The 12,644-nt window shown below is 35.1% G+C and overlaps 1 pseudogene; it reads right to left on the bottom strand.

The window, feature by feature from the left end:
* Nucleotides 1-2,124: 2,124 nt before the first annotated feature.
* On the bottom strand, nt 2,125-2,495 carry LOC110295315 (annotated as a pseudogene).
* Nucleotides 2,496-12,644: the final 10,149 nt, after the last annotated feature.

Below are 12,644 nucleotides of genomic sequence, written 5' to 3' on the forward strand. Positions count from 1 at the left end.
ATTTTCTGTATCCATTCCTCTGTTGAGGGGCATCTGGGTTCTTTCCAGCTTCTGGCTATTATAAATAAGGCTGCTAAGAACATAGTGGGGCATGTGTTCTTCTTACCGGTTGGAACATCTTCTGGATATATGCCCAGGAGAGGTATGGCTGGATCCCCCGGTACTACTATGTCCAATTTTCTTAACTGAATCCTTAATGTACATTTATCCACTGAAGCCACTGCAGGTTTAGCTATGAATGAACAGCACACTTCCATTAGTAAACCCATATTTTAGGAAATCACCCTGAACATAAGCGTGCAGAAGCTGTTAAGGATCAAGGTAGTGTGATAAAACATGGCTACTCCAGAAAAGGAGAAATCAAAGGAGGCAGATGCCAACAGAGTGGTGCAAATGATGCTGTAGTACTAGGCACTTAGATATCCAGGAAGAGCTTGAGTGTCTTAAAGTGTAGGTGGGTGTAGGGACCAGATAATAGTCATCCACAAGGAAACTCGTACTCTTCCTGTTTCTCATGCTCTCTCTCTCTGATTCTGGGGCATACGTGTGCACATTCATACACATGTACAGAGCACTGTACAGCAGAGAGTACACTATTCCTCCTAAGAATCTCACTGGTAAATGCCTCAGGAAAATGGAATAACATTAAAATGTAACTCTATCCACTAGGAGAGGGTTTCCAGATGCTATTAAACATGCATAACATAGTTTATCCTATTTTAAAAGAAGAAGAATAAGTTGATTTTTATTAGTAATACGGTAAATTATAATTTGAATTATAATTTGTTTTTATTCAAAATGAAAAGCTCAGCCTTGAAAAACCCAAGTAGTTGGCTAAAAATAACCAAAGAAAGATAATGTTTGATTAAATGTAGATAATACATAGGGAAAACCATTTTAGATATTAATATATGCTTTCCACAGTCTCTTATGTGTACTCAATACTGTAAGACAGTGGTGAAATTTAATTATGTACATTATATAATATGGTAATTATAATATTTTCTATTCTACTGGAAAACATCTAAAATAAATGAAAGTTTGCATAGTACACATTAGGGTAACATAAAATTAAAAGCAAAAATCCAAGAGTTGTTATTAATTTCAACACAACTGTTATAAAGAAGTAGTATTCAATAAATACTTCAATGAAACATGTACCTAAAACAATTCCGACAACAGGACTGAAATAATGATCATTGTAATTTATTACTTTTGTAGTTTAGTGGGAAAGTCATATTGTGATTTTTGTGCTGAAAAAAAACCCACAACACAAAGTCTACCCTATAAAGTTAAATACTTAAAAAAATATAATGAACTAGAGTATTATAAATATAAGTTAAAATGAGGTTTACTAGTTAGAAATCTTTTTTCATGTAAAAGTAAACAACAATTTATATCCATACTATTACAAGTAACACTGCATAGATTATATTTAATATATATGTTTAAAAGTATTCATAATGCTTGCAATAACTTAATAGTTAGTAAAAAATAAATAGAGGCCATGAATTTGAAGGTAAATTAGGGAGGAAGAAAATATGAGAATGCTTAGAGGGAAGAAAGGGAGAAATATTTTAATCAAATTATAATCTCAAAAATAAAAACACATTTAAAATAACACTATATATAATGCATATATAAAATAGCAGTGTATACCCATAGTAGAGAAATTGTAATCATTGCCTTAATATGTGGAAATATTCTCTAAGCTAATATTAATTAAATTGGCTGGAAAATGATTAATGTGAAAAAGAGGCAACATCTGGTCAGAAGCACTAGGAAGCTCAGCTTTAAGAAAGACAACTGATTTATAGATCCCTAAACCACATTTATTTGAAACTGTTATGAAAAGCAACAAGAGGAACTTTTCTCTAGTACTAACATTCTTTTGAAGTTGCTCCATACTAATGGTGGGCGACTCCCTTGTATTTACACATCAGAGCCTATAGACTCAGCTTCATCCCAACAAGCATATTCTGAGCCTGGATTATAGAATCTGTTGTGGAGTACCATGCAGACAATCTGAAGGACTTATAATCCATCCTTCCTCCTCCCCCTCCTCCTCTTCCTCCTCCTCCTCCTCCTCCTTGCAGTTCTGCAGCTTATTTGATATTAAGCATGTTAGTTCTCATCCAAATTGACTAGATTTTTGAACGTGGTAACAGGCACATAAGTTACCAGTGTATAGAGCTTGATTGGTGAATCCTCGTACTCATTGCATTTTCTGGACAAACGTACTCGGATGTGATATGGGACATTCCTTATTCCCTGGCCCAGACAGCTTTATTGAGCCTGGTGTTAGTACTCACAGCTGGTGTACCCATTCCCTTTACGTCAAACTCCCGAATTTCTCTGAGTGCCTGAGGAATACGCTTCTTGAGACCCAATCCATGGATGTGCTCCTGAATGTTGATGGTGTATTATCGGGTCTCCAACTCGTTAATGGCAGAACGACCTTTCTTCTTCTCACCCCACTTCTTTGTGGGAGCCATTCTGCCTAGCGCAAGTTGGAAAGGAAGGCGCAAGGGACTGTGGAAAGGTGTCCTTCTAACCTGTGGTGATTTTGAATAAGGCTGCACCCACACACGCCTATATCGGAATGCTTAGTCACCAGGGAATGACACCATCTGAAGGATTAGGAAGGATGGACTTGGAGTAGGCTTTGCTTTGTTGGTGTAGGATCCCACAGGGGGTGGGCTTTGAGGTTTCAAAAACCCATTGTTGGGCCTGGCTATGTATTTGCTTGTGGATCAGGACGTAGCTCTCAGTGACAGTTCCTTCCAGTATCTGCCTGCATGCTTCCGTGCTGTCCTCAATGACAATATGGACTAAACCTGCGAGAGTATAAGTAAGCTCCCATTCATAGCTTTTCTTTCCCTTCATATTGTGTCCTTTCACGGCAATAGAGCAGTGACCAAGTCATTCCACCTTCACTAATTTTGTTTTGTTTTTGCAATTCAACTGAACTTTTTGTCTCATGTGTTAGAACCAATATTGACACCAATCTCCCCATATTTCCTTTCTTGAAATTGTTTAGGTACTTGATTTGATGAATATAATAGAAGGAATGTATTAAAATGTAATACACAGTGGTGCAAGAAATTAACTCTCCAGTACTTTATTAACATTTTCTCTTTGTAAAGATCAAGACTAATGTAGTAAAATCTGATTTAATTAGAGAATATTGCTTCAGCAAAAGGATAGACAGGTAATATAACTTGATACCAATTTGTCTGTGTGAGCAATTAGTTTTTGATAACAATTATGTTAATGTCACTCTGCCAATGACTATAACACAAAATCTCTGGACTATTTTCACATTCAAATTGCAACTTTTAATTTTTTCCATATAAAAATATTATATAAACATAAACAACTAAAAAAACTTCTTATATCTTGTGCTATAATAATCAATAACATTTTTAATATGTTCTATAAAATAGCTATAAGTTCCTATCAGTAACTGTAATCATTGAGACTCAGGGTATTGTCAATGCAGGTATCCGTGACTGCTTAAGTTTCCTAAAAAGATTTATGACAGGTTTTGTTTTGTTTTGGTTTTGGTGGTTCCAGGTAGCTACCACAGATTGTGTTTTTAATTATTTACACCTGATATCTATAGGTTATGGAGGATATTCTTTTTTTAACTATTACTAATACTTTTTGAGTCATTTGGTTTGTTTGTTTCTTGTTTCTTGTGTTTCTTGATTTTCTTGTTTTTCTTGTTTCTTGTTTGTTTATTGTTTCTTGTTTTTTTGTTTTTGTTTTTGTTGTAGTTGTTGTTTTGAAATGAACTTGACAGAGTTGGGAGACACTGGCCAAACATTCTGTAGGATGCAGTTGTAAAAGATTGTCTAGTTTAGACTGAATTTACTGATTTCCAGTGCTTTTTGGAAAACTGCAGGACCACAGCCTTCACGGTAGAATAAGATCTTTTCATAAAGCTGACCTATCATTGAGCTTCTCTGATTCAGAATCTAGGATTAGTCTTTTCATTTACTATTACCATTTGTGTCCTGGCTGAAATTCTACTGTCAGATTTGCCTAGAAGTTACTGTAATTTCACAAACTTTCCAACTGACTAACTTCTTCATTTGTTTAACTTCTGTTTGTAATTTTAGGGCTTTCTACTTCTGCCCATTACATACTGAGACATGGAAATGATACTTAGATATGGGATGTTTTCACTCTCATGTTTTATAAGGTTACAATTTAGTTACACTGTTGAACTAAAGTACTATTTAATTTTTAACATAGCTATTAATTCTGTATATAACCACTTAAATATTGTTTCCGCTGTACAGAATATTGTTGTATAATTTCTATTTCAGTTTTAATACATTGAAATAAGTTCAAATGTCTCCTCTCCCAAATATTTTTGAACCTACTATTTTATTTAGAAGTCTGTTGTATTTTTCCACATATTTAGGTAATGCCTAATTTCCATTTTTTTTGAGTATGAAATCATGTTTTGAATAATTTTTAGTTTAAAAGATATATATGCCAATTTAGTCTAAATGTGTTCATTTTGCATGTGTGTGCAGTTGTCAAGGAGTCCAGAAAATTGTGAAGGATCATCTAGATCTAGATTTAAGTCTGCTTCGTAGCTTCCATGTGAGTTCTGGGAATCAAACATGGATGCTCTGAAAAAAGCAACATGTGCTCTTGACCACAGAGCCTTCCTTCTAGCCTTCAATGTCCTTTCTAAACTTCACAATGTGCATGCTAATCCTCCAGAATATAGTCTAACTTTAACCTTGAATATTAGTGGGAATCATGTGTATTTTCCATTTTAAAAGAACATGGCACACACCTTTAATCCCGGCACTCGGGAGGCAGAGGCAGGTGGATTTCTGAGTTTGAGTGCAGCCTGGTCTACAAAGTGAGTTCCAGGACAGCCAGGGCTATACAGAGAAACCCTGTCTCGAAAAAAACCAAAAAAACAAAACAAAACAAAAAAAAACACCAAACAAAAAAAAAAAAGACTATTCTATGTATGTTAACTTATTGAAAATGTGTTTTAAATAAACTACATCATCCTAGATATTAGGGTTGTTTAACTTATTGTCATCAATGACTGAAGACTTTATTGAATTTCAATCATATACCTGTAACGTATATCTTTCTAATTTGGCTTTTAGATTGTGACACATGCATTTCAATGCTGTGCTGTGATCTATAACAACATTCATATCTGAAAAATCTTTAATTCTGAATAACAATTCTTTCCACGTTGTACTCATATTTCCCTTCATCATCCATGTTAATTTTTCTTCCTCTTCTTCTGCATTTTCTGAAAATACCTCAGATTTTGACACTTCTTTTGGTACCTATTGGAATAATATGGTATTGCTTTACTTTTATCTTAGCTATGTCTTTAAACATGAAATGTGTTTTATCTAGATCAAATATTGAAGAATTTTGTGCTCTTACCTCCTAATACTATTTTAATGCTATATTACTATTTCTCTTGGAATTTATAAATGTTTTTATCATAATTACTCCACTTTGATAAAACTCCTCAAGCCCATTTTATGTGGATCAAATTGTCTAGAATGTGGCCTTGCCCGTGGTGTAGTTAACCTATCACACAAATATTACACAAACAAACAAACAAACAAATAAACAAACCTGCCTTCCCTTCTTCCAGCAATTACTGTGTGCCAATAGCACCTAAGCCAGGCATGGAATTTAATGCCATTCTCCTCATCACCATGTTGGGGTTTGTCCGGCTTCAGCTTTGTCTGATCTTGTGAAGGCTTTCATGATTGCTCTAAATTTATAGTTGTAACTGCTCGTTTGTGCCTGGGAAAAAAACTAGAACTAAAATTCCCCCATTATGTTTACTTCTGGCAATCTTTCAACTCTTTCTGTCCCTTAAAGACCTTTGTGCCTTAGTGCACCTTAGCATGTACTAATTCACAGCACACAAATTAAACATTTCACAAATGCTGACAAAACCTCACAAATGGTGATCAGGTATGGGGAGGGGGTGAGAGAGGCCTGTGAGTGAGAATGGAAATTGGTTGATGGAAGGAGCATCTCTGGTGACTAGCTGGAGGCCTGGGATGGGATAGGATACAGAGAATCTATGAGGTGACCATATCTTAGATTCCTACTAGAGAGGAATATGGAGACTAAAATGGCCACCTCCTGAAGCTAGACAGGACTTTCAGATGAGGAAAGGTTTACATCAATTCACCCACAAATCCTTCAACCCAAAATTTGTCCTACCTAAAAGATGTACAGGGATAAAGAGAGCAGATACTGAGGGAATGGCCAACCAATGACTGTCCCAACTTTAGATCAATCTCATGTGTGAGAGCCAGAACACATTAATAATGTGTGACATTATTAATGATATTCTTCTATGCTTGCAGACATGCATCACATATAATTGTATCCTCAGAGACTTCTTTCAGCAGTTGATGGACATAGATGCAGAGACCCACAGCCAAATATCAGGCAGACTACAGGGAGTCTTGTGGAAGAGTGTGGGATAGAAATGAGCAAGTCAGAGTGGTCAAGGAAATCACAAGAAGACCCAGAGCGTCAACTAATCTATGACCATGGCAGCTCACAGAGCCTGGGACACCAACCAGAGAGCATGCAGAAGCTAAACCTTGATTCCTTACATATCTGTAGTATATGTGCAGCTTGGTTGGGTCCACTAACAAGTTGATCATGGGTCTCTTGGTCTCTGTTCCCTGTCATTATATCCCCCTTTCCCATATTTGGACTGCTTGGAAAGTCCATAGTTGGAAAGGATATGTCTGATGGGACTAGATGCCCCAGGGTAGGGTGGTACCCAAGGGAGGTTCCACTTCTCTGCAGAAAATAATTGAGGGCAATCAGAGAAGGGATTTGTAAGGGTGGGACTGGGAAGAGCGAAGGGAGGGGGCAGGGATCTAGAAGAAAAGTGAATTTTTAAAGAAGTAAAAAATATTGCTAGAAAAAAAAAGAGAAAATCAAATGAAAAAGAACTGACTAAAAAAATAAATTCCTGTTTGTCCTACTGTCCTGTAAGTCCTTGCAAGTTAAGGTTTCTGTTTATAGTTAACAATTAATTCCTGTTAGTGAGTTAAATTCTAATTAAGGAACAAGCCCTGCTTCTCTGTGTAATGAATGCCCTTGCCGGTTACGTTTTCTATTTGTGATGAAGAAGAAGTTTCTGGTTCTTAGATCTAATGTAAATTGTTTATGACTACATTCATATGAAGTATAACGATTTTCTATTTCATCGAGTTTTTCTAACAATGAATAACAGCCAACACTCTCACCTCTGTGGACACCTTATCCTCACATAAAAGGGACTTTAGGAGGCCATCAGGGGTTGATCTGTAAAATCCCAACTCAGGGTGAAAAGACCAGCTGGCCGGTTCCAGGTGCACTACAAAATGCAATTTGCTTTAATTGGCAATCGTAATTTCTCCTCATGATTCTCAGGTTTAACAATCATCACTATGCTGTATGATCTCACACAGCTATATTTGAAAGCATGAAGCAAAATAACTAACCAATTGAAAGTTAGAGTACAAAGAAAGGAGGCTGCAATGGAGATGGGAGAAAGGACATGACAAAATAAAACTGAAAATACATGGCTATGGAGTCAATTCATTTGCTGTCCACAACTCACCTTTTTACAGTACTGACTCCTAATGTGCCATGTTCATAGCAAGTGAATTAGCCATGATAAATCATTACAATGGAACAACAGACATTAAAGGTCTAGCTTTCTGTCTCCCTCATCTGCTTCCTATAAGCCTGGGGGTGATCTCTTACCAGAATCCAAACCTACTAGAAGAACCTTGACCTTTCCAGACTTCAAAACAATGGGAAGGAAAAAAAAAAAAAAACCCTGAAACTCTGATTGTATCATCACTCAATGATGCTTTTTTGTTGTTGCCCAAACCAAGACAGATACATGGAACAATTCAATTTGAAAGTTATTCACAAAATAAGATGTTATAACAGAACCTACAATTAAGAGTGATGTGTGGTACCTTCTTCTCTCAGCTAATATCTCTGCTTCTATAACTTTGGGAAGGGACTTGTGGAGGTTGTTTTCTAAAGACTTGTAATGACTTCTTAAAACTTGGGTACTTCCCTTCTCACTCTAGAAATGTTTCTTGGAGATGGAAGACTCTCAATTCAGACAGGGTGTCATTAAGATACTACAAAAGTCTAATTTTACCAAATAAGGACTTTATTAGATAAACTTAGAGGGATATTACTGAGGGGTTTAACTCAGTAATAACTCAAAAACAAACATAACATCACAAAGATCATTCCAACCTGAGCATGAGTCAGATAGTTTATACCCTCCCATCTCTCTATATTACTCGTCAGCAACTTGTCATCAGGCTTCTTCTTTTGCTTTTGTCTCTGTTTCTATAACCTTGAGGGAGGGCCTTGTGAAGGTCACTTTCTTAGGATTTGTAAGGATTGTTAAATTCCTAAGGCTCCTGAGATTTCTTTCTCCCTCTAAGAGAAAATGTTTCCATTCAGAGGATATTGCTATCCATTAAAATTAGTGTATTTTGTGATTTTCTCTAGGTATATATGGTTAAGAATGATATCCACAAACATATAAACAAATAAATTATTTAAAACATTACCCTATCTTAATGGTTTAAAACATTACCACTCCAAATCACAAATATTAAATTCAGCCATCTGTCTTCATAACTATAAAGAACGTTTTAATTAACTGAAGGAAAAAAGTAAGACATGTTGAACCCTATTTTATGGTATCAATAAGGATGATTTCATAATTAGCTTCAGTTATCAATGACATACCTCTCAAGAAGAAACATCAGTAAGGAATTTTCTCCAGGAAATTAGCCTATGGGCATGTCTGTTGGGTGTTTTCTTAATTAGTAACTGATGTAGAATGGGTCACTTGGGTAGTGCCATCCTTGGGCAAGTGGTCATGGCTTATATAGGAAAGTAAGTCAAGTGTGTCTCAAGGAGCAACCCTATCCTGTAAACAGGTTTCTTTCTTGAGCTCTCATTCTGGCTTCCCTGTATGATGTGAAAAGTAAGCTCTTCCCTTCTAAGACACTCTTGATTATAGTGTTCATCACAGCAGTACAAGCCAAAGTAAAACAAACAATCAAACAAACAAAAACAAAAGTACCCTGAAAGCCACAATGGAGATTTGAATTTTTCCTATTATTATTATTATTATTATTATTATTATTATTATTATTATTATTATTTATTACTATAATGGCCAATGCCCAAGTATATCTAGCCCTGCAAGTGTTAATTGCCTTCTGGAAACAGTGTACATGTAGCTTGAGTTTTCAACAACTTTAAAATGCTAATTTCTGTATTTTCTTTTTAAAATTATACTTAAAAAGATGTATTAAGACATTTCACTAAGCAAACAGATATTGACTGCTAAGAAATTACATGTGTATTATTCATTTAAAAACCCATCTTATTTTAATCTGCCACTGTTAATAGCACAAAACAATTATTTGACAAAAGTTATAATATAGCAATTTCTCATCCTGCTTAAAATTCATGAAGTCATATCCACCTAGAAAAATACTTATTAATTTCTAAATTGCTTTATTGACTAATGATAAAAACAGGCCATGCAGGGTGCAACACAATTATGACGAAAATGAATTTTGTATTGCTTATATAGTTAGATAGTTCTGAATAGTTTTAGATTTGTCTAATATTTCTTTGGATTATAGAAGAATATATTTCCCAATATCTGTTTTTAGTTCAAAATTCTTTTAGTTGATTAAAATACCATATTGTGTCAGATATGTGGACATCTTTATAGTGTAGTGAATAGAAGTTGATACTCAGACTAACTTGAAAGAGAAAACAGTAAAATAGCACATTCATTCTGAACTTTAACTTTATTCTGAATAAATATGTTTTGCTATGCGACATTCATCACTACAAAATCTATGCTATTTGTCAAATCTAGGATATAGTTGTCATTGCTGGAGTCAGTTGATTGGCAAACAAATGCAGCTGTGATACTTTGAAACCTGAGAAGCTCAGGAAGCAACTTGGTTCATTTCAAGCAACTTGGTAACTTGATATAAACTTGTTTATACTAACCAGAAAATAGGAAGAAAGCAGGTATCATTCATATGAGTAAAGTGGAAGAGTATTTGGGTATTTAAAAAGCTATTTCCTGGTGGAAGAGTAAATGCTATCCAAGAAAGGGGCTTTTTGTTTTTGTTTGTTTTAAGTATTTTTTAATTAATTTGAAAACTTCACATAATATACCCTGATCACTTTCACTTCCCTGTCCTCCCAGGTCCATTCCCATTCTCGTGACCTCCCACAAAACAAAAGAATAAGAAAAATGGGGGGAGGTGAGTATGAGAGCAAGTGAGAGTCCTCATACAAGTTGCATTTACAAGGAGGAGTTTTATAAATTTCCTTATTCTTAGAATTAAAAAAAAAACATGAAATCACTATCTTTAGTGTATTGTTTTATAAAAAGAGTATTTGTATAGTAATTTTAGATGCTTTTTATTTTTTCAATTTACATATTTGGTTACATGTGTTTACACTTTGTCATTACATACAGCATTATAAGTATTACACTCCATTTTTTTTTTTTTTTTTTTTTTTTGGTTTTTTGAGACAGGGTTTCTCTGTGTAGCCCTGGCAGTCCCAGAACTCACTTTGTAGACCAGGCTGGCCTTGAACTCAGAAATCTACCTGCCTCTGTTTCCCAAGGGCTGGGATTAAAGGCTTGTGCCACCACCGTCCATCATATATTTTCAATCATTACAGCACAATTATGATACATTGAAACAATATGTATATTTAAGGAATAACATTATCAATATGGTTAGCATTAGTTTATGTTATTCACATATATGCATTTTTATACTTACCTAATAATACTTATATAACTTTTGTTATTTTATTTCTCAATGACTCTATTAATCAATGTTGCTCCATTTCATTGAGATAGTGTGAAATAATATATTTGATGTCTTAAGAAAATTCATGAAAAATGGCAACTATAAAATTTAAAATAGATCTGTTTTAATACATAAACATTAGTGATTTTAAGTTAACTGAAAGCTATATGAGGAAATAGCTTTTTAAATACCCAAATGAAGAACTTACTCCACTAGATAAAATTTCAAATATAACTGTCTTATTTATGGTTTCTATTGCTGTGAAGAGAAACCATGAACACAGCTACACTTATAAAGGAAAGCATTTATTTGGGGATGGATTTTAGTTCAGAGGTGTAATCCAATTGTCATTTTGGTGGTAAAAATGACATCATGAAGTCACACATGATGCTAGATTGGTAACTGAGAGTTCTACATTCAGATTGGCTGACTCAGAAAGAGAGGGTCCTTGGGCACTGAGCCTGGCTTGAGCATCTGAGACCTTAGAGCACACCCCGAGTGACACACTCCCTCCAAATAATGTACACCTACTCCAACAATGCCACACCTCCTAATAGTTCCAGTCCATTTGAACTTATAGAGGACATTTTCTTTCAAAACACTACAAGAAACAAGAAGAAACTGTATACTTACATAATTTCCCTCTTTTCTTATTGTACCAGTCTATGAATATTGATTATGTTGTTGAAAGTAGACTGTATTTTCTCTTTTCTACAGCATTGACATTTAGAGTGTAGTGAAGTCCTTGTTTGTCCTTGTAGGCTTATAATCATGCTGTAACATAAATAGTGCAATTCTACCTCGTAAGTCCCCATAGTCTTTTAATTCTAGTATTGTAAAAACTCAAAATATTTTAACAGTAAAGTCCTATAAAATAGTAAAATGAGAAAAGTTGAGTACTTCTGACATGTAATGTCATAAATGAAATATTTTTATTCTAAAATGAAAGAATGGGGCATAGAAAACAATGATCAGATCAAAGTGTAACCAAAATCCAACACATAAAACACAAAAGCCAAATCCTTCAGTTCCATGCATAGCATCTGGAATTCCTAAAGAGATCATCTTGGCTCTGGAGGATGTGAGTCACCACACAAATTTCCTCCTTACCACTTCATACTCACATAACCTTAGCACATGTCCCATGGCCCTTGTTCTAATATCCTAGGCTCTCCATGCAACCAAGAATTCTATTCATAGCAGCATACAATAATATATTAGGGCCTATATGGAGGATTGCTAACACATTGTCTGGCTTGAGCTGCTTTCTGAAATCTTGAAGCAGCTGTCTGTGATCCTCAATCTTGTCTCTTTCATGCCTATAAACTATCACCACATGGACACCACTGTAAAGTTCTGCTACCAACAAGTCCTGGAGCCACTGGTGACTGGGGTTTTGCCCTAAGCACACCTTTCTTATACTACCAGTGTAGCTTAGCATATTTTTCTTCAGTGATACTGATAAATCTCAACAGCCTTAGATGCATTCTTAGCATCAGCCTACATAGATACTTTCTCAGCACAAGCTGGAATGCTGGTGCTTTTTATCCTTTGCTTTTAAATGCTTGGTTTAGTTTTTTTCAAACAATATATATATATATATATATATATATATATATATATATATATATATATATTTGGTTTTTTCGAGACAGGGTTTCTCTGTGTAGCCCTGGCTGTCCTGGAACTCACTTTGTAGACCAGGCTGGCCTCGAACTCAGAAATCCGCCT

The sequence above is a fragment of the Mus caroli genome, chromosome 5, assembly GCF_900094665.2.
Source record: "Mus caroli chromosome 5, CAROLI_EIJ_v1.1, whole genome shotgun sequence".
NCBI classification, from domain to species: domain Eukaryota; kingdom Metazoa; phylum Chordata; class Mammalia; order Rodentia; family Muridae; genus Mus; species Mus caroli.